The 24693-nt window shown below is 37.0% G+C and overlaps 1 pseudogene; it reads left to right on the forward strand.

Moving 5' to 3' along the window:
- The first annotated feature begins 5441 nt into the window (after nt 1-5441).
- Nucleotides 5442-23669, forward strand: LOC129082292 (elongation factor 2-like; annotated as a pseudogene).
- The last annotated feature ends 1024 nt before the right edge of the window (nt 23670-24693 follow it).

Consider the following 24693-nt stretch of genomic DNA (forward strand, 5'->3'; position numbering starts at 1 on the left):
AAGTTGTGTAGTTTTGTGGGTTTTTTTTTTTTTGCTTGTTTTTGGTTTTTTGTTTGTCTGTTTATTTTTTGGTCTTCAAGCCCTCACTCTGGTCCCAGTGTATAGTAGCTTTGAAAAAGTATTTGTAAAAATGAAAAAAAAGTGAGATATTATGATACAACTAATTATGCATAGATAAAAAATTTAAACATTGCAAAATTGTTATACATAGGCAAGTATCTAGTGCAGAGAGAGGATGGTTGTTTAAGTCTCATGCACTCCCATCTTGGGTAAATCTATTCCTCATACAAGATTACTGAACTAATAGAAAGCTACATGTTACTGCAATACTTCATTATAATGTCTGAAAATTCTTGTGTTCTTCTTCTAGTACAACCAAAGTGTATAAGAGGAGATAGCAAGTTAATCTGGCCATGGTAAGTCTGTGTCATGGAGAAAGACTCAATGGAGACCACATCTATCTTTCTTCATTGCCTTCAAATAAGGGTTGGAAAATTCGAAACTAGTTGTTTCAAAATGCTGTCCCATGGACTCCTGTGAAGGCTGCCTCAGCCAATCGGGAGAAAACTGACTATATGACATCTGAGTTTGTCACCGTTACCAAATTCTCTCCATCAAATTTCAACAAAAAAGAAAATGTCTGTTTTTCATATTGTATATATATCAATCTAAATAAAACTATCTTTGGAACAAAAGCATGGGATACTAAAAATTGTAGATTACCATTAAATGATCTTTGTTTCCTCTCAAGTAGCAAAGTTGAATGATCATCTATTTATTACAGAGTTACGGTCACTCAAGACATTTTGTCAACTCTCTGGAAAGTGCCTTTCAACAAGATGGTCCACACTTTACTTTCTTCTTTGATGGAAGATATTCAACTCTTAAAAACTGACAGACTTACAAAGCAGTCAATTTATTCAGACTATGTTGAAGATAGAAGATTAAGCCACATAATTAATATCATGTTTGATCAAATGTGACTATAAAGCAATGCGATGTTCAATTTCCATGTGAATGAGGGCAAGGGAAAATGTTGGAAGATGGAATGTCATTCAGCATTGCTCATATATTTATGCAGATGAAAATCCTCAACAACACAGTTTAACTAGTTATAATGTTTGTATGACCAAATTATTCTAAATATTCACCTGGCTTAATATATACCAATGAAAGAGAGAGAGAGACAAAGACAGAAATAGAAAGAGGTAGAGAAGGAGGGATGCCCCTATTTATTTCTCAAGAACCACATAGTATTTAGCAAATATTTGTTAGCTATTTCTTCACTACAATTTTCACTAATTCATACTGTTCCTTGAATGATCCTTAAAATTCACTGATTCCTACCATTGGAATCTCATAACTTCATTGTCTGTGATCAAGACTATGACTAATGATCCTCAGATATAAAATCAAAGTAAATAAGAAGATTTTCTATATGAGCTTGTTGCCAATCTCACAAGAATTTACAACAAACTGAAGGCAATTTTTAATAAAAGTTAGATATGCTAAAGCAGTATTTTAATTATTAATTTGAGTTTATTAATAATGTGTATTATTAGTAGCTCCCACCATTTTTTGAGTCCTAACTCAATGCTATTCAATGGGCCTTTAAATACAGTTGTCCACTCTATCTCCTCAACAAACCTTGCTCACGATCACCCAGCTTCTAACGAATAGAGGTTTTGAATGAACCCATTCACACTCTCTTTTCATCTGAGGCTCTGCACAAACACTCCCTTCTGAGTCTCTGACATACTCTTTCCTATATCTGTTTTGTGTTCATTCATGGCACTTTCCCCCCATCACAAATTATTCATAGATTTATTTTTTCTCCTCTAACCACAGTCAGTAAGAAAAATATTTTTTCTATTTTGTTTACTACTGAATTTCTAGTGCAATATAACAGTTTTCAGCCCATAATTGGTCCTTGATAAATATTTGTTAAATAAATGAATAGAAGCTTAAATGTTTGATGAATGAAAAAATGGGCAAATGGGCAAAAATTCTTCTCCCCATCCATCCCAGATGTTTTCATCATTTTACCTCACAATTTCAAAGATATTTGTTATTTTTAAGAACAATAAACTCACTTCTACTTATCACCCTTAAATCCTTATTCACTAATCATTGTCCCCCCTTAATAAACAGTTCAGGAAGGCTAGATCGCCAACTGGAAGCTGTAGGATTACATTGAGGGCAGCAATAATGACCTGCTGATTCAGAGAGCCAAATCTAGGACTGCAGCAGCCAGATGGCCCCCTGGAGAGTTCTCACACTTCCTCAGACTGGGATACAGTCAAACCTCAGTTTTCAAATGTCTTAGTTCTCAAACAATTCGGTTCTCAACCAAGTTGTTCATGGGAAAAAAAAAAGTCTCAGTTGTCTAACAAAGGTCTGGGTTACAACTCTGTACCTGACAATTCTTTCATGCTCATACCTGTAGATTCAGTTTTTGAAAAAATTTCTTCTCAAACAGTTTTCTCCAATAAATTAAGATTGAGAACCGAGGTTCCCCTGAATTTACAAGGAAGGTTGCTATCTGAGGACAAGAGCAGTGCCTACATGGAGAGACTGAAAAGCACTCTCTAGTAGGAAAAAAAGATCACGGTGAGCACACAGCCCAAACTCACCAGGGAGATAATTTTAACCCTCTCAACAGATGGCAGGCCATGCCATCTGTTGTTTCCTTTCTTCTAGGAAATTGAAATTGGCTAACAGAGAAAAACTAAAAGACATGTAAGGGACATGAGAACTATTTTAGAAGACAACAAAGAGAAAAACTTTTAATGGAGAAAAATAAACTAAAAGGAAGGATATACAGAAATTTAAAACAAGTTAAGAAAACAAGTAAAATATAGTGGAACAGAAGAAAGGAAATTATTGGAACAAGCAGCACGACAATCAGGTATTTCTGAAATGGAAATCCTAGATATGAAAGACAAGATTTTTGAAATAAACACTCCAAAGGAGTAGCAAGATGAATATATTCAAAATTACATTACTTAACTAAAAGACTGGGTCATGGAACTCTCCCAGAGGCATGAGAAAAAGATAGAAAAATAGGAGAGAAAAAATAAGAAAAAGGACAGAACATTGGAGAACAGAAATAGAAGTGTCAAAATTCACTGAGTTGGAAAACCAGAAGAGCACATAAAGAGTGAAAGCAGGGAATAAAATAGTTGATAAAAAAATATACAAAAATATTTTCAAAACTAAAAATAGCTTTACATTAGGCTTCTATTTGATAGTGTTGGGTGACAGAGACAATTCTCTCTTTGTACAAACAGTTTCACCAGTCTCCTGGGCACACAAGAAAACTACACTTTCCTCCCCTTCCGTTTGTATCTAGGTGGATTTAGATAAATAATATAGATCAAAGGAGCCAGGGTTACTGAAAGACCACTTTAGGAAACTACCTGTCAAAGAGCTAAATACACTGTGGTGAAAGTGGGAATATTCCTTTGCCTAGATTTCAGAGTTGTTTTTTATAGCAGTTAGCCTAGTTTCATTCATAGAACCCACTGTGCACTGAGATAAATAATCAAAAAAACAAAAACCACACATAGACACATATCACCAAAGTAAATGGCAAATAAGATCACATAAAAAGAATTTAAAAAGCACAGTACTGTGTCTCTTCAATAGCACAATGATATGTAACTATTGAAGGGAACTAAAATTGAACCATTACTTTCCTATTTATCTGAAGTAATATATACATGTATTGGTAAAATAAAGTTTCAACATAAAAATTATCAGAAATTTTATCATACATGATCCTCTTTGAAAGATTCTTCAAAAGATATATTTCTGCAAGAAGAACAATGAATAGAAAAGAAATAAATGTTATAAAATAAAAAAAATTACACTGTAACTAAACAAGAAATGAAAATACAATCCTAGAATTTGCTGTAATATCAACACGAGCCAAAGGAATTTCTTTGGGTGAGACAACAGATATTCATAGAGAAAAATACAGAATTGTGGGCCTCAAATATATTACATAATTTTCAAGCCAGGAGAAATTTTGCCAGAGGCAAAGTTAGGAAAATAAAAAATAAAAACCATAGTAAATAAAAATAGTCAAAAAATTGCAGAAACAAGTCCTAGCATAACTGAAATTACAGTAAATAAAAATAGGCTTAACACAGCAGACTATGAGGGTTCTATTTTAATTTTTTAGAATATACACAAATCAATCAGGAAAAGACATAGAGGAAATGTAAGTAAATATTACTAAGTAAAAGAAGTCAATCTGAAAAGGCTACATACTGTATTATTTCAACTATATAACATTCTGGAAAAGGCAAAATTATGGGACACAAAATGATTAATGATTTCCAGGGGTAAGATTAGGAAGGGGGATCAATAGGCAGAGCACAGACAATCTGGGAGGCAGTAAAGATATTCTGTGTGATACTATAATGGCTAATGCATGTCGATCACATTTGTCTAAACCCATGGAATATATAACTCCAATAATGAGCTCTAAGGCAAATGATGGACTGTGGGTGATTATGATGTGCCAATGTAGATTAATCCTTGGTTAAAAAAAAGAAAAAGAAAAAGGTGCACTTCTGTTTAGTGATGTTGATAATGTGGGCCACTATGCATGTGCAGGTGCCAGGAGTATGTGGGGAACTCTCTTTACCTACCTCTCAGTTTTGCTGTGAATCTGAAAATGCTCTTAAAATGCACACAAACAGACGTACATAAAATCTTTCATAAGTGGCACAGTTTAAAAATGTTAAAAGCCTAGAAATATTAGGGGGAAAACAAGGTTTAAAAGAATACATACTTTTAAAGGAAAGTAACATGAACCCAATATGAACTAAAAGAAAGCCATATACTAATTTTAATATCACCCAAAATATAATTTTAGATAAAAGTAAATCACTTCTCTGTTTCACTCATATGTGTTTATTGCCAGGCACTATCTTAAACGATGTTAGTGGAGGGAACAAATCAAAATTTTCCTTTCCATCATGCAGTTTATATTCTAAAAGAACAAATATGAGAAAAGACACAATATAAAAGGAAAACAAATAAGATAAACTGTAGTAATGAGTACTTTTAAGTAAATCAGAATATGAGGAATTAAACAGCAAGGTGGTATTTGAGCAGGACCATAGGAAGAGAGGTAAATAAACATGAAGCTATAATGCAGCTATACAAGGAAACAATATTCCAGACAGGAAACAACAATTACAAAGACCCTGAGAAGGAAGGGCATCTTCCATATTCAATAACATCAAATAGACCATTGCAGCTGGAATACAGTTGGCAACACACACATATATATATATATACAGGTGAGGTTAGGACAATCATATAGGACTTTTTTTGCTGTTATAAAAATTTGAGTTTTAAGATGAATAAGGTAAAAAGACATAGGGAGGCTTTTAAGCAAAGTGAAAGACATGTTTCAAAAGGTTACCATGACTGTTAAAGCAAATGGGTATGTTAGGAGGCTATAATCCAAGCAAGAGATGATGGTAGCTTAGACCAGAGGAGTAATTACAAGTATAAAGGAGGCATTTGGACTCTGGATTATACTGACAATAAGGCTAAGAGGACAGACTGATGGATAAGTGGTAAGGTAGGAAAGATTGATATATGTCAAGGAAAACTGCAAGATTTTTTTAGTTTATTTACTGAAAAAGAGGAAGACTGATGAAAAGAAGGAGCTTTTTTTGGAGGAAAAGAATGGTGATCAAAAGTTTACTTATGGGCATATAAATTTTAAGATATTCATTGAATATTGAAGAGGATACATTACGAAGGAAGTTGACTATTAAAAAAGAAAAAAAAAGTCCTGCCTGAATATATAAATTTGAAAGTCATCAGCACATAAATGGATAACTCATCTGGATTGGTGGTTTTAACAACCAAAACAGTGATTGTAGATTGAGGAAAGAAGGTGTTCAAATATTGAGCCTCTGACATACCACTATTTACGATTTAGGGAGATCCTAAGGAGGCAGTCAAGGAAATAGAAGCACTAGCTGGTGAAGATGTAATTGGTAGATGATAATAATTATATGAAGCAATATTCAATCTCACTAATAAGAGAAATGTGAATTAAAATAACAGTGTGGTATATTTTACAGCCCTAAGTAGGACAAAATAGCATATCAAATAGCATCTTTTGTTTCTGAATGTTTGTGAAATCTTTTTGGTGAGGGGGCAAATGTCATTTTGGGGTAAAATTGTAATAGAAAACTAAAAGGACATATATTAGATAAGTGAGGGATAAGATATATAGAAGGAAGGCAAAGGGAACAGGCTTGGCAATGAAATATGAAAGGAAATAATGATAAAATTGTATAGAGTGTTCTTGCCTAGATGCATTATGAATTCTGTGCCTTGAATTGAATCATCTGAAATGTCTTGATTCCTTATATGAATAGATAAAGTTTTCAACATTCATGCAACATTTACTGTGGCTTAAATAAAAAGTTTCCCACGGAAATATTTTTTTTAAATGGAAAGTCAAATTACCTCTAGGAGTTGTACTCATTTAAAAATGAAATGATAATAAAAAGGATCCACCAAAAGTGTTTTTCAATGTCATTTTGTGCTAACATTAATAGTAGAAACAACAAAAACAAATGATTCTGACTGAATTCGCTGTCTGTGTGGAGTTGGGAAGTCCTCCACATGTCTGCATCAGATTTCTTCAGGGACTCTGGTTTCCTACAACATCTCAGAGATGTGCACATGAGGTAAACTGGTGTGTCTAAATTATCCCAGTCTGGGTGAGTATGGGTATGTGTGATGCATTCTGTGACTGAAGAGTGTTCTGTCCAGGGTGGGTTCCCACCTGGTGCCCTGAGCTGCCAGGGGAGATTCCAGGAATCCAAGACTCTGACCTGAAATAATTCTTTTCCACGTTGGGTTGGAAAAGAATTATCTCACACGTGTTTACTCATCTTTCTTAAAGGTACCTATTGGTCACATTTATTTCAATGTTTAATATTACTAATGCTTTGGGTCTATAAATTTAGTAAATCTATAAATTTAGTAAAGTTTTTGTGACCAGAAATATGCTGTAGGACCTTAACTCTTGTTTATATAAATCAGCCTATGGTAAAATTGGTTTCATTATACATCAAGTCACAACTTCCAAGAACTTATGACAACATTAAGTGAGGAATTAACTGGGAAATACACAATGTCTTGAAGCATAACACATCTAATACTTCTCCTGATTTTTTCTATATCAAAAAGCAGAAATAATAATGATGCCCAAAGAGGAAAATACCTAAAGAAAACGTTATCCCTTGTGAAACAAATTTCCAGATATCTGAAACATAACTTTCTACACACTGAACTTTTCTATTTTTAATGATAACAAGGTATTGGTACATGCCTGCATACTATATTACTCTCTGCTTTCTTAAGTAGAAAATGGTGTATGGAATTTAAACTCTGTTATTAATTTGCATTAATATCCAATAAATTAGTAATATGTTGATTTGCCACATAGCACAACAGAACTCTCCCTCTGTCCCACAGATTCGATGGTCTTTTTCTGATCACTAATGCTATGGTCATTCTGCCACCATTTATACGATTGGCCAGATACTTATCTTCCTTCTACTTTTCTTCCTTCCATTTTCTTTCTATTTTTCTTCTGTCTAAATTTCCTCCTCTTTGAAGTCTGAATCTTATAATCTTTTTCATCCTCTGAATTAACTCTTACAGTACCTGGTGCCTGTTTCAAATGATTTCACAGTCAGCAATAGTTAATTTAGTCAGCAAACAAAATAATCAGATTTTTCTGGAAGAAGTCATCAGTTTTGTGTCTTCTAAAGGGAAGCAACCATTCAGAGAAGCAGAAATGGAATTGAAAAAGAAATGGGCGTTTGAGTTCTGCAATTTAATAATTGGGTAAATTTAATCAAATTGATTAACTTGATTAAAACTATACTGTTTCACATTTAAAAAGGGACTATTAGCTTCCAGTCAAGATAGCAGATAGGTAAACTCAGTACTCACATTCTCTCATAACCATGTCAAAATTACAACTAAACTACAGAATAATCGTCACTCAGAATCACCTGAAATCTAGCTGAACAGAATTCCTATAATTAAACATATAAAGAAGAAGCCACATACAGACTGGTCAGAGGGGTGGAAACTAAGAATGAGCTGGTCCTACCCTCACATGTGGCAGTTAAAAATTGGGAGGGATATCTTGGCTGCAGAGGTCCCCTGCTGAAGAGCCAAGGGTCCCAGCACCGCATCGGGCCCCCAGTCTAGTGTTCCAATGCCAGGAAGAGAAGTCCCCACAACTTCTGGATGTAAAAACCAATGAGGACTGTGGCTGAGGGAGATGGGGACTTCTAGAGTCCCAGGCATTCCCTCTGAAAGAGCCCATGCGTGGACTTACTTGGACGCACTTCTCTAAGATTTAGTGCTGGGGCAGCAGCTCAAAAGACACAGGGACATATAGGGAGGAATTAAAGTGTCTGGCATCAGGATGAGAACTGGAGGAGCAGCTTTCTCCCAGAGAGAAGTGCTAACAGAGGTGATTGTTCCTTTTCAGAATCTGGCTCCCAAAGAGCCAGCATGGAGACATTATATCTGAGTCTCCATCAACCAGGCTAACACTGTTGGCTTCACCCTGGTGATTACCTGCGACCTTGCTGCACCCATATTTCCAGTCCAGTCAAGCTATCTCCGGTGGTTTTTCCATACAAACAGCTTGCCTTGGCTCATGCTTCAGACTTTCCTGAAATCTCTCAAAGGTTCACAAACTCAAACAAACAGCATCTGGTCTCAACCTGCCCCACACCTCTTGATTAGTGGCCCCAGGCTTGGCAGTAGTGACAGCTGACCGTGGTATTCAGCTTAGCCTCTCCTGGGCACCTATAAGCCCATTACAAGTAGCAGCCTTCTGCATATCACTGTGCAGCTCATGCTAGGTAACCCCAGGGAGGGCACAGGCAATAGCTGAACTTGGCCTGCACCTCTCAGGAGGTGCCAAAGCCAGCACACCCACTGTCCAGCTTCAGACCACACCAAAGTACCACCAAACTGCCTCCATGAGCAACAGACTCAAGTGGCAGACTCATCAGGCACCAGAGTCCCATGGAAGCAAGTCCACCCTGCTCTGTGGCATCAACCCCTGAACAGCAGATCCTCCACTGGAGTTGTAGCCAGTCCTCACAGCCAATTGCCCTGGGGCAGGGGATAAGGAGTAAATCCCTTGAATTAATGTGACCAAAGCAATCAAGTTTCAACTACAACAGGAGCGTGCACACAGCCTACACGGGGATGCACCTGGTGGGTCCAGCTGAGTTTACCAAGGATGCGTGGGACCTACAGGACACCTGCTACCTAAGGCCACTCTACCAAGATTGGGAGACATAGTGTCCTAATATATGGAAACAAGCACAGGGAGGCAGCCAAAATAAGGAGACAAAAACACATGTCATAAATGAAAGAACAGAACAAAACTCCAGAAAAGAAACTAGAAAAAATGGAGACAAGCAACCTGCCATATGCAGAGTTCAAAACACTGGTTATAAGGATATTCAGTGAACTTAAGGGAAGAGTAAATGAACTTAGTGAGAACTTAAAGATATAAGTAACATAAAAATGGAGATAGATAACATAAAAAAGAACCAGTCATAAATGAAAAACACCATAAGTAAAATGAAGATTACATTACAGGGAATCCATAGCACAATAGGTGAAGAAGAAAATTATATCAATGGTTAGAAGATAAGGAAGCAGGGAGATTCAAGATGGTAGAGGAGTGAGTGGAAGTCATACTGACCTCCTCCCAGGACCAATCTGGAATTACAGTTAAACTGTGGAGAAATCACCTGGAACAAACAACTGAACAGTAGTGAGAGTGGAGCCATATAACCTCAGACAGATAGAAGAATCAGCTTTAGCACAACCTCACTGGTGAGGAGTGCAGTAGAGACTCAAGAAGGTGGTCGGGGCGCCAACAGGCAGCAGCACCAATAGGATATTGACACAGCCAGTTGGATCCCCCTGAGAAGAGCGGGGTCTAAACCACAAGCAGGGATTTCTAGCCCACAGCACCAGGGCCCAAAAAGTACACAGATAACAGCTAGCTGCGAAAAGTGGCAGGGTTGCTGTCTGCCAGAGACAGGTGGCTGGAGACACAAAAAACCATTTAAAGGGTGAACACATACATTTTTATTTACAGCCACTTACCCTGAGCTTCAGCAGAGGTGTGGGCAGGGTGGGCTGGAGACACTTGCGGAAAGACTGGGGAAGGAGGCTTTGGGGAGAGAACTGAGAGAGTAGCTGGTGGGATCCCGGTGCTGACTCATCCCCCCAGATGACAGCAGCCATCTTGCTCAGACAGACCACTCCCTTGAGCAGCAACACATGAGAGGACACCATAGTTCCACCACCAGGAGGGACTCGGTCCTGACCTGGTAGTCCTAAAGCCTGACAGCTGAGTACAGAATGGCAGCCACAGATAGTAGATCCTTGGCTAAGGGGGCATGCAGAGTGGTCTGGAGACACTTGAGGAGAGACTAGAGATGGAGGCTTTGGGGAGAGAATGGAGAAAGTGGCAGGGGGAATCCCAGTGCTGACTCATTCCCCATATGGCAGCAGACATCTGGCTCAGGCAGACGACCCCAATCAGCAGCAGCAGCATGAGAGGACCCAATAACCCTGTACCCAGGAGGGACTCTGTCCTGCACTGTGGTGTCTCTAAGCCACCCTGCTGAGTGCAGAGTGAATAGATAAATAGCTTAAGGAGACAGCCACAGACAGTAGATTCCTGGAAGTCTCAAACAAACTGCCTAAGGTCAGACAGGGTCAACATCTGACATCATCAGAGGCAGATCCAGAAAGAAAAAAACAGTGGTCCCCTACCATACAACATACAACAACATACAACATAATGTCAGGAAATCAAGACAGGTCAATTTAAGAAGCAGAAGGTAAAAAGAAGAGTCTCACAAATAATGGGAAGAAAAAGAAACACACCCCAATGAAAGGAAAGGAGGGATCTCCAAAAAGAGATATAAATGAAATAGAGGCAAGTAAACTCTCAGATATTGAGTTCAAAACAACAGTAATAAGGAAGCTCAGTGAGCTCAAAGAGAATTACAAAAAACTACAGGGTAACTACAAGGAAATTACTGAAAACTATATCAGCATGAAAAAGGACAAAGGAACTATCAATAAGACACAAGAGGAAATGAAGAATACCATTTCTGAAATGAAGAACACAGTAGCAGGCATCAAAAGCAGCCTAGATGAAGCCAGGGAGTTAATCAGCAGGCTGGAGGAAAAGGTAGAAAAAAGATCCCAGAAAAAGCAAGAAAATGAGAAAAGACTCAAAAAGAATGAAGAGGCATTTAGGGAAATCCAGGACAACCTGAAATGTAATATTTGTAAAATAGGGATACCAGAAGGAGAAGAGGAACAAGGGATAGAGAACCTGTTTGAAAAAGTAATGATGGGAAACTTCCCTAATTTGAGCAGAGAAAAAGTTACACAAGTCCAGGAAACCCAGAAGGTCCCATTCAAGAGGAACCCAATGAGGCCCACTCCAAGACACATCATCATGAAAATGGCAAATATCAAAGACAAACAGAATCCTAAAGCCAGCAAAGGAGAAACAGGTAACAACATATAAGGGAGCCTCAGTACGGCTTGCAGCTGACTTCTCAACAGAAACACTACAAGCCAGGAGGGAATGGCAAGAAATTTTCCAAGTAACGAAAAGCAAACGGCTGCAAACAAGACTGCTCTACCCAGCAAGGCTCTCAATTAAAATGGAAGGTGAAATAAGGAGTTTCCCAAACAAAAGAAGGCTAAAAGAATACACCTCCACCAAAGCAGCATTGCAAGATATGCTAAAGGGACTCCTTTAAGAAGATGAAGAAAAAGAGTCTATGCATACCCAGTCCCTTTCAGTCACCAATACTTGATATCACAGATATTTTTAATACTTATTAATCTGATTGTGACAGTGATCTGTTATTTTGTTACTTTATTATTTGTTGAAACTGAACCTGTTTTTGTATATTTATTGCCTATTTCTATTATTATTTTTAAAAAGCTTTAAAAAACTTTTTGGCACTCTTTATGCATTTTTTTAATTACGTTTATAGAATTTTTGCCCTAAAAAAACCCTATTAACCCTGTTTTAGTTGTGTTGCAAACACTTTCTTATTCTATTACTTGTCCTTTAACTATTTTTATAGGTCTATTACTATAAAGTCTTAAATGTTTAATATAGTCATATTGTCAATATTTGACTATATACCTTCTGGGTTTGAATATTTTACTTCAGGGAAACAAAGATATTATTGTGTATTTTTTCTCCTTAGATTTTACATATTGATTTTTAACTCACCTGAATATTTTTTATATAATGTGTGAACGAGGGTTCTATATTTGTTTTACTTCAAATAATAGTGGTCCATGCACCTTATTTGTTGAATAAGCCTTATTTTCCCCATTGACTTGAAATATCAGTTTAATAATGTATTACTTTTTACACAGATATATATGTTTGTTTCTAGATGCTCATTTTATTTTCTTGATCTACTTGATTATTTCTGCGCTGGTGTCATGTTGTTTTAATTGCTGAAGCTTTATAATGGATAAATTTTTAAATATTTTATAATGGATCTTAACATTTTAAAAAATAAATAAATAAAGTCAATCTGCATATAAAAAAGAAAAGAAAAAAGAAAGAAGGAACTCCTACCTTTTGCAACACATGGATGGAGCTGGAGAATATTATGCTAAATGAAATAAGCCAGTTTTTGAAAGACAAATATCATATGATCTCACCTATAAGTGGAATCTATTCAACAATATAAACTAATGAACAAAATAAGCCACAGGCACAGAAACATGGAGCAGACTGAAAGTGACCAGAGGGGATGGGGAAGGAGAACAATGGTGGAAAGAAGAGGGAGGGACTAGCCAAAGAACATGTATGAATGGCCCATGGACATGGACAACAGAGTGGGAATTAACTGTGGGAGCAAGGGGCAGGGTGGGACGGTTGGAGGAAGGCAAAGGGAGAAAAATTGAGACAACTGTAATAGAATAAACATGATTTAAAAATAAAAATAAAAAAGTACAAATTGGTAGCTAGAGAATAGTCATGGGGATGAAATGTACAGCATATGCAATATAGTCAATAATATTATAATAACTAGCTACAGTGTCTGATGAGTACTAGATTTATTGGGGTGGTCACTTCATAAGTTACATAAATGTCTAATCACTGGGTTGTACACCTGAAACTCATAGAATATTGTACATCAACTACAGTTGAAAAATAAATATTATTACAAAAAAATCATAAAAAAGAAGATAAGGAAGCAGAAAACACCCAATTAGAACAGCCAAAAGAGAAAGAATCCCCCCCAAAATGTGGATAGTTTAAGGAGCCTCTATGACAATAATAAGTATATCAATTTTCACATAATGGTGGTGCCGGAAGGAGAACAGACAGCAAGGATTTGGGGAAAAAAAAAATTGATGGAGTCCTGGCTGGTATGACTCAGTTGGTTGGAGCATCCTCCCATAATCAAGAGGTTGAGGGTTCAACTCCCAGTTAGGGCACATATATACATTACAGGTTCAAGTCCTGGTCCTGGTACATGATCACTGGTCTGGGCACCTATGGGTAGCAGTCAATGGATGCTTCTCTCTTGCATCAATGCTTCTGTCTCTCCCTTTCTTTCTCCCTTCCTCTCTCTCTCTCAAAAAGAAAAAACCAAAACAACAACAACAAAAAAAAGAGAGAGAGAGAAAATGTCCTCAGGCAAGGATTAAAAAAATAAAAATAACTGGTTAAGAAAATATACATACGAATGCAAGAAGTACAGAAAACCCCAAACAAGGTGAACCCAAAGAGACCCACATAACACATATCAGAATTAAAATGACAAAGGTTAAAAACAAATAATCTTTAAAGCAGCAAGAGAAAAGCAGCTGGTTAGCTACAAGAGAGGTCCCATAAGACTGTCAGCTGGTTTCTCAACAGAAACATTTCTGGTCTGAATAGATTGGCAAGAGATATTCAAAGTGATGCAAAGCAAAGACCTACAACCAAAATTTGTCCACCCGAAAAATATATTAAAAATCAAAGTGCAGATAAAAAGCTTCCCAGACAGGGAAAAGCTAAAGAAGTTCATCACCGCCAAAGCAGTACTATAAGAAATGTCAAAAGGGACTTATTTAAGATGAAAAAAAGATCAAAAATATGAATAATAAATTCCAATAGCTATGTACCTATCAATTACTTAATTTTTTTACTCTTTATTGTATTTTTTTATTACCATTTAATCAATTACTTAAATGCAATTGGATTAAATGTTCCAATCAAAAGTCATATGGTGGCTGAATGGATAACAAAACAAGTCCTTTACATATGTTGTCTATAAGAGACTCACTTTAGATCAGAACACACACAGACTGAAAGTAAAGGGATAAAAAATAAATGTTATTTCATAAAATTGGAAACAAAAACAAAAGCTCAGGTAGCAAAATGTATACCAGACAAAACAGCCTTTAAAACAAAGGCTGTCACAAGAGACAAATAAAGGATCCAGCAATTTCACTTCTGGGAATTTATCCAAAGAAATCCAAAACACTAAATTGAAAAGATTATATATATATATAATCTTATATATATATTTTAAAATACTTTATATATAAAAAATATATAAGTATATATATTTTAAAATACTTTATAAATATTTAATACTTTATAAATATATAATACTTTATATATAATATATAATATATATTATATATAATCTTATATATATTTTAAAATACTTTATATATAAATATATATTTTAAAATACTTTAGCCTAGGATCATAAGAAGCTTTATCTTTGATATTTATATACATTATATATATATACACACACATTATATAATCTTATATATACATACACACACACATATATCCATATATGTTTATTGTAGCATTATTTACAATAGCCAAGATACAGAAACAACCAAGGTGTACATCAACTGATGAATGGATAAAAAAGTGGTCCATATATACAATGGAATATGACTCGACTGTAAAAAAAGAAAATTAAATCCTGCCATGTGCAACAACATGGGTGGACCTAGAGGGTACTGTGTTAATGAAATAAGTGAAGCAGAGAAAGACAAATGCCACATGATTTCATATTTATGTGGAATCCAAAAAACAAATGAACAAGCAGAACAGAAATAGACTCATAAATACAAGAACATTTTGACAGTTACCAGATGAGTAGGGAATTGTAAGGATGGGTAAAAAAGAGGAAAGGATGAAAGTACACATTGGTAGTTACAGAACAGTCATGAGGATATAAAGTATGGCATAGGAAATATTGTCAATAATATTGTAATAGCTATGTATGGTGTCTGATGGACACTAGATTTACTTCATAAGTTATATAAATGTCTAATCACTGAGTTGCACACCTGAAACTAATATAGTATTGTCAACTGTGATTAAAACAAATTTTTTAAAATCCATAAAGGGACTAATAATAAAACTTATAAGTCTATTTTCAAGATTAAATTAGACAAATACATATAAAGCATTTCTCTCTGTGCCTAGTTCATAAAATATACAATATTCCCATACTTTTGATAATTATTTTCAAATATAAACCAATTATGCTGTTTTTTCTAGATTCTAAAATATTTTAGGTTGATCAAACAGCCAGAACCTGTCCAATCAATAAACTGAGATGTTCTAGGTAACTAAAATTTTAGTTTTTAATTCTAAACTTCAAAATCCATGTATATCTTTTTCTTAAGATTTTATTTATTTATTTTTAGAGAGAGGGGAAGGGAGGGAGAAAGAGAGGGAGACAACAGCGATATGTGAGACAAACATTAATCAGTTGCCTCTTGCGTGCCCCCAACCTGGGACCTGGTCCACAACCCAGGCATGTGCACTTACCGGGAATTGAACCTATGACCTTTCAGTGCACAGACCAGCACTCAATCCACTGAGCCACACCAACCAGGACTCTTTTTATGTCTTTTTAATAAAATTAAAAATACATTGTCTTTAACTACCTTTTGAGTATTCATGTATATAATATTGCAACAATGAATAAGAAAATAAAATGCCATACTTCCCAGATTTTAATAGTGTTACCACTTTCTACTCTCATGAGACTATATATTTTAAAATACTTTAGCCTAGGATCATAAGAAGCTTTATCTTTGATATTTATATACATTATATATAAAATATATTTTTTATTCCAATTACACACTCAGAACTATTTTTAATCTTAGAATGATACCTTCTACATTGCAGTTGAGAAAAACTGAAATTACAAGACACAGATCTAATCTCAACAAATGTTAGGTCTGAGAAGAAATTTGTGGTGATTTACAAAGTTAGCAATTGGGCCAGCTCCAACTTAAACTGGCTCAATTAAAGTTTCTCTATTTGCAATTGCACAGAGGAGAAAATATGTTTGATTTTTATCAGATTTGAAGCTATTTTATCACTTGGAGGGTAGTAAAATTAACTAAAAATTTCATTAAAACATCCAGACATCTGAAATTCAAAGTATCTTTCTCCAACATTTAACTTCATAAGCAGACAGTGTTTGTCCAAAAGTTCTTGTCTGTGTGCCAGTAGAACAAAGGTCATAGATGTACCAGCAGAGAAAAGACAAACAAGATAAAGATAAATGATATAGTGTGCTGAACACAAAGTCCTATATATTGGAATGTTCTTGGTTTCAATTTTGAAGAAACATGCCCTAATTAAATTCCAAAACATTATTGATAATTTCAGTGGAAGGAACAAGTTTTATAGGCCCTGTCTTGGCTCTGGTTCTCCTAATAAAAGTGAATCTTAAGACAAAGGCTGACATGTGAGCAACTTGTTTGAGAATGTATTCATAGGTAGTAGGAGTGAGGAACAGGGAAATAAAACAGAAAAGTAAAGAAAGAGAGCCAATCCAAGAATATCCTTGTTCACTGCTACAGGAAAGTGGTTACTCCATCCCTCAGTAATAATCTGAGAAGCTCAAGAAATGTGCCTAGGAACTATCTGTACATTGGAAGAGAAAGAAGAGCATTTACCCATCTGATTCCTTTTGGGTTGTGCACACATGAATACAAAGGAGTTCCCATCATTCTCCATGATGTGGTATCAGAGAAGGTCAGGACCACAAAGTCAGAAGCACTCAGTTCAGGTCTAAAGGCTCTGAGATGCAGTGGCAAGATGCTTTCAGATCCACCTGCATGAAGATGTGGGACGCCTCCAAGGAAGGGATTGCTCTAGCAGTGGTTGGAATAGAAAGTACAGTCAGAGAATTTTAAATGTTGCACAAAAGGCATCTGTGTTAATCATCTTCCATAGAGGAAACTGACTACTTTCCCACAAGATGTAATTACTTTTCCAATATGTCAAGTCACTAGAAGAATAGATGTCAGGAACACAGCATTATTTGGAGAGTTCTGTACCTGAGGAGTTTGGAAGATGAGGGCTTTTCAGTATTACTGTACTGGGATAGTATTAATAGAATAAATTAGGTTCCCTAGTCTTTAACTCAACAAAGCGAGACTTTAAGCAACTTTGTTAAAGTAGCCTTTATCATGATTTTGTCCTACATGTTAATTTATTAAATGACATTGTATTTTCACTGAAACTCTCTTCTGTGCTGTTAATTTAAATCAACATATTTCATATTGAATAGTCTATGTTAATTTCATTTCTGAGTCCCTCAGCAGTTTAGAGCAAAGTAATAACCAACTCACCAAGAGGAAAAATTAAATAAAAAGAAAAACAAAAAACAAAACCAAATAGTAATCCCAAATGCCTCAGCTTCATAATTAATATAAACAAAAACATGTTTAATCGGCTCTCAAGTGTAAATAACACCAACAGCATATTCACAGCTCACAAATGCAATTTGTGAAACAATTTCACAACAATAAAGGAAGAAAACAAGTTTATCACAGCATGCTTCATATTTCAAAGAGAATAAGTAGCTATAACTTTAAGAAAGGCAATTCAGAAAACCTTAGTTACAATAAGAGAAACAAAAGCAATTTGGTTTTCGAAGGAAAATTATAAGAGACCCTATTTATTATGCTTTATGATACATTTTTAAAAACTAAAGGAATCCTAATTAAACATTTCTCCTCTCTTCTTGGTTAAAAGATAAAGATTGTTTCAATGAAAAGAAAGAATATATTCATTTTAACTTGAAAGATTGACAAATTGAAATGATTAATATAATAGTTACTATCCTTCTTACTGATAGTTGATAGCATATACTGGCATACGAGGTCTGTCCAGAAAGTATCCAGCCAGGTACTATGAAAAGTAGAGACATTTCTTGAAGAAGATAAAAGATACAAGAAACATTGTTTCATAGGACAATGACACCTCAGTCTGCTTCAAAATAGGCACCTGGGGACCTCACACAGTTCTCCCAGTCACCATCAGCTGCCCCATCGTATTTTCCTGAACCTCATCGATGGTCTGAAATCTCTTCCCTTTCAAAGGTGATTTTAGTTTTGGGAAAAGCCAGAAGTCACAGGGCTCCAAATCTTAGCTATAATGGAGCTGAGTCACCTGGGTGATATGATGTTTTATCAAACAACTCTCATGAAACATGATGCATGAACGGGTGTGCTGTCATGGTGAAGTTGCCAATCACCAGTTGCCCACAGCTGCAGCCTTCTGAATCATGGGAATAGTGTCCTCAGAAGAATGTCCAAGCTTAACATAAAATTTGATTCAGTTTCACTGCTCTACTTGCTCATTTTGAATGTGACAGCCACACAGTACTCATGCTCATTCAACAGTGTCTATCACTCCCACTGACTAGCACAATGATGTCATTGTTCATATGTGTGCGTTCCAGTCCACTCACTCTGCTTGGTTGCCACGTTACATCAATGTTACATAAACCATTCCCATTATATTAACAATGGCTGGACTTTTTTCTGACAGACCTCGTATTTCTGGTGAGAATTCAGTAAATATTACCTACTTCCAATCCAAGCATAACCTATAGACTCAGATTCTTTGCCATCCTATTCTGGTATGCTACTACGGTTAGAAACAGTCTTAAATAAACCTCTGCTGAGGGTGAAATTTCTCTGATGCATCTCCCTATTTTTGTGAGCCCCTGTTCATTATGTACTTCTTTCTCTAATAGGAGACAAGTCAGACATCCCTTTTCCTAGCCACGCCCTGCCTGGCCTGGCTTCTCATGCAGCTCCCAGAACCTAGAACTATCTTTCTCATATGCAAACCACCCAGGATTTAAAGAGGTAATTTACAATAAGTTAAGAGATGTTTGTGATGGATTAAACATTGCCAAAAATTATTTAACTCTTCTCTTATTGAGAGATCGTGTTCATTTTTCCTCCCCATGATTCTGGGCTGGCTTCTGACTGCTTCAAACAACAGAGAACAGTGGAGGTAGCATATGCCAGATTCAGGCCTACCATCTAAGATGACTGCCAGTTTCTGCCTTCCATGTGGAGTCCCTGAGCTACCATATAATGTCAGTCCACCACATAAGATGTTCAACCTCCTTGCAGAAAAAGTAAATAGAGAAGTCCTGAAACTATATGGAGAAAAAGACAGGTTCAGCTGTCCCCATCAAGATATCAGACAAATGAGTAAAGCCATCTTGTATGTTCCAGATGAAACTAGTTTCCAGCTAAATATCACAAGCAGCTCTCTCATCGATACCAGATGGTGCAGAATTACCCAGCAGACACTGCTTGAATTGCTGACCCACAAAGTCATGAGATATTAAAAAAAGATGGTGAAACACTAAGAGTTGGGATAGTTTGTCAACTATCCCCCCAAAATACAGTCCTTTTCTTCCCACATCTGAGTGGTCTAGAGACCAGCTACTTCAGCATAACATGCAGGCCTCTCTGTCATTCTTGTTATTGCTGCTATTTTTTAATGTATATGACTTGACACCATTCTTAGGATATTCCTATTCAATGGATCTGGAGCAGAGCCCAGAAACCTATGAGCATCTTATATTCTAACATGAAAAACTTCCACTGAAGAAATCTCCTCTAAAACAAACTTGACAGGCATCTATTCTCTGCTTGAACATTCAAATAATAGGGATATTTCCATCTCACAAAGTAAACTCAGTCTTAATTATGGAAATGCTTTTGCTGAGGGTAGAAGACACTATTCATAGGTCAAATGTCTCTGAAAAACTCCATGGCAAGAATTCAGAACCACTAATGCTCTGTAATTAATCGATTCAACTGCATCCCATGCTTCTTTAGGTCCAGCTTTGAACTAAGACTCTTGGTTCAAAAACATAAAAGAAAGAATCCATTTGGCTCAGTACATTTATCTTTGGGCAGGGCACATTATGCCAAACCTTGTCACAGGCGATGAGAGCCTGGAATCTGTTGTCCCTAGGTAAAGTGCCCACCCTGGTCAAATTAGCTGTGGACATGGGACCAGGTCATGTGCTCCAGAACATAACTATTTATTGTGGTGCCATAGAGGGGTAATCTCCAAAAATGAAATATGAAGAAACCTGTATTGTGAGGTATTTCTAATTTATTTTCTTTCACATGCAAGCCTTTAAAATTTGAAAAGATGTATTAATTATCCTTACTCCATAATCTATTCATCTCTGGTTGTAATCATTAGGGTCCAGTCAGAAGACGAAAACTACACATTATTTTAATAGACGGAATTTAATGAAAAGAATTGTCATCCAGGTATTAGAAAACTGAAAAGACATAAGGGAACACTGAGGTATCACAGAGATAGTAAGTACAGCTGCTGCCCTAAAGTTGAGAAAACAGAGAAAGAAGATATTAATAGAATTATTAGAACTTAGAACATTGTAGGAGGGATACTACAAAGTTAGGACTCAGACCTCTGAGAAAAAGATGGAGCTCGAAAAATGGAACTTTGGAGACTAGAACACACACCTCTGACATGGAGGTGCTCGGGGTATTGCTAAATTAATATAGCAACAAAACCAGGACAAACAAAAACAGGTAACTAAAACAATGGAACTACTACTTCATTTGTTCGGGTCACTATATTTTTATCACAAACATGGTGACAAACACTGTAAATTTATACAGACCTTTCAGTGAACTGTAGAATCTTTCTTTTTACATGAATTCCTACTGTGCTACTGGTTTGTGTACTAGGTGTTACCCAATATTTGCTTAGGTAGTTGACTCTTTTAACTCAGAAGCTGAATTATAATTTATCCACAAAAAGGGTTGTAATTAGTTTTGGTCATTCTACTGAGATATTTTTTTCTTTTTTCATCTCTGTCATCAAAAAATGCATGCTGTAGCTACAGTTTGGGGCTCATTTGTTGGGTCCTCATCTACCCTACATGTCAATTTCTCTTTACATGATAGGTAATAAAAAGCAAAGAAGCAAACTAGATGTTAAATAATACAAATTTTTCTGAAACTTTTATATATTGATTTTAGAGGAAGGGAGAGGGAAATGGCAGGAGGAAGGGAAGGAGAGAGAAAGAGACCAAGAAAGAAACATCGATTCATGCATTCGTTGGCCTCCTCCTGCAGAGGCCTCAGTCAGAGATGGAACCTGCAACCCTAGCGCACCAGCATGATGCTCTGATCAACTGACCCACTCTGCCAGGACTGAAACTTTTTTCCATGAACTCAACCTAACCTGTCTCTTTCTTGATCTTTCTCTCTTCAGAACGAAGTTTTAAAATAAAATTTTTTGATGTCCTTAACATCTTTTCCCAAGTCCACTCACATTCTATTAATGAAATTTATTGATTTGTGCTATTCTTGAGCCCTCATCTTTGACTAGACGTCCTTACACCCACTTATCATATATTGATTGTTAAAGACAGACTTTTTTAGATATAATTCTAGGCAGGGGGCAGAGAGAATTACAACCATGAATGTACAAGTAGACTAAACTCTGTAAAGCGGGACTTGATGCCATGATCAAGTGCTTGAAATTCAAATGACAGGAATTTAAGCAGAGACACTTAATATAAATGACCTCAGGAATTTTTTTTTTCATTGATCTGTACCAAATATATCTGAGAACATGGTTTCAGATCCTAATTTAAATTGTTTGTGCTAAGGCACTAGGATATGTATTTTTTCAGGGGGAAATACTCCCAGGTGATTCTGCTGTGCACCTCAAATTAAAAACCAGAATTTTAGAGTATCTCAAAGAACCCTTTATAGAAAACCCCTTTTTCCATATCTAATCTCAAGACTCTCTGCCCCAATAACCTAAGAAAAACTCAAATTCTATCCAGTCAAATGATTCTAAATAAACATTTCTATCTTGATAATTAAAAAAAAATTGTCACTGATAATAATGCCTTACCAGATAAAGTATTAAAGTGGAACCATTTCTGTAGTTACTGTGTATTCTTGCTTGGTTCTTTAGTTTAATAGTACAAAAATTAATGAGTGCCTATCTGTACTAGACAATAAATGTGCAAGTGATTTGGGTCTCAGTTTACTATTCTGTAAAAGAAAAAAAAGAAAGGAAAAGAAAAAAATACTTCTTGTAGTTTGGGTATTAAATGAGAAATACTTAGAGAAAACATAAAAATATTAAATAGTAATTCCCTGCCTTCCAAATATGTAATAAACAAGATGAGATATAAGTTTTAGGAGATGTAAAATTTCCTGATTTTATTATTTAATACTATAACCATATATTACATAACAGACATTCTAGAAACACTGAAGAAATAGCAATGCTATGATATGATTCTTGTCCTCAAAGAATGGAGTTTCATGTGAAATGGAAGACAATGAATGAGTAGGCCTTCCTCAGAGTCATGGAAGTCCTCATACTTGGCATTTTAATGAGTGCCACCTATAAAACAGAATTAATCATCTTCCATCACTGTGACAACTATAACTTATTTTCCTAGTTATTTTGGGAGTCAGATGGACCACCAGTGCTGTCTGACCCACACATCTATGAAATCGTGGCCATAATCCAGAGAGAAGGCTGGCCCAAAATTAGGACAGGAGTTCAGGTGTACGACATAATGACTCGACATTTGTATGCATTGCAAAATGATCACCACAATACACACCCCCGACCAAACACCAGGAAAGAAGGAGGACCTGTATCTGTAGCCAATCCAGAGAATAATTCATGATAAGCCATTAAGTGGAGCTCACAGAAGATGTTCTTTGCAGGAACATCAGGACTCTAGTGGGTGTTGGTCCATTCCTTGTGAAGACAGGTGCCATCACCACCTTCGAGCATACTCCAACATGCAGGTGGTGAGGTTGAGCATGAGACCTATCTTGAAGGTTGTCGTGGAGGCCAAAAACCTGGCCGACTTGACCAAGCTGGTAGAGGGTAAAGCTATTGGCCAAGTCAGACCCCATGGTGTTGAGCATCACTGAACAGTTGGGGGAGCACATCACCACAGGGATGGGTGAACTACACCTGGAAAACTGCCTGAAGGACCTAGAGGAGTATCAAGCCTATATTCCCCATCAAAATCTGACTCAGGCATCTGGAACCCTGAGATTGTCAGCCAGGAGTGGAACATTGTCTGCCCAAGTACCCCCATAATCATAGTGCACTGTACATGAAAGCACAGCCCTTCCCTAAAGGTCTGGCCTGCGACATCGATAGTTTAGAAGTGTCTGCCCACCAAGATCTCTAGCAGTGCCCACTACCTGGCCGCGAATACCAGTGCAAGGTGGCTCAGGTCCACAACACAGTGCTTTGGCCTTGCCTGCCCCAGCTCTATCCTTGTCCCTGACATCACCAAAAGCATGCCGTATCTCAAGCAAGATAAAGAACATGTTGGTGGCTGGTTTCCATTATGGGCGTTGTGCGTGGAACACATACGGGGTGAGCACTTCAGGTACGTGGTGTGACGTTGCAAGTGGACATTATCCCGATGACCCCCACAGCCGGCACCACCCCTTTACCAACCCTGTCTGGCGGAGCCTACGCACCATGCAGTCTGCAGTGTGCAGAACTAGAAGCAGGGGGCATCTATAGTGTTTGGAAATTATTGGTGTCTCATCTTGGAGGAGTCCTCGGTGGCTGGATCCCTCATGTTTGCCTTGAAGTCCTCCCTGTCCATCAATGAGCCCTTTGGCTTCACTGCCGACCTGAGGTCCCACACATGGGTGACCAGGACTCCCCTCGGTGTTCGTTGGACCACTAGCAGAGACTTGAGGCTCCTTAGACACCACCCGGTCCCCAACTTCCTCAGCCTGGTTCTGCTGATGAGAAAGCTCAAAGGCCTGGAGACAGACATCCGCCCAGCAACAACTCCCAGGGCGGATTGTAGGCAGCCCCTCCCAGCACCCCTCGCAGCTCCTGTGGGCGGGGCTCCATGCAGCGCTTGCATCCTGCCAACCTGAAGACCTAAACTAAGACCTAACCTAACAATCCACCACAGCAGATAGCCATCCCCTTCTCCTCACACCTCTAAATTGCCCAGACACAGTGGTGCTCTGCCTGATGGGTTTCTGGGGGCCTACTCTGTGCCCTCATCAACATAAATATAGAAAAAAAATGACATCAGTGTTTACTTCAAGAATTCAGAGGCAACAGACATTCCATCACAGCAGGGATTTACTTAGCCAGAGGGGCTGGGGGAGGGGACAGGACATCCTACACATTTTTTTGCATTTCTTCAGAAGGAAATGCAAATGTCCCAAATAAATTTAGAG

This window comes from Pteronotus mesoamericanus, unplaced genomic scaffold, assembly GCF_021234165.1.
Source record: "Pteronotus mesoamericanus isolate MK-2021 breed Mesoamerican mustached bat unplaced genomic scaffold, CSHL_Meso_final contig_124, whole genome shotgun sequence".
Classification (NCBI taxonomy): domain Eukaryota; kingdom Metazoa; phylum Chordata; class Mammalia; order Chiroptera; family Mormoopidae; genus Pteronotus; species Pteronotus mesoamericanus.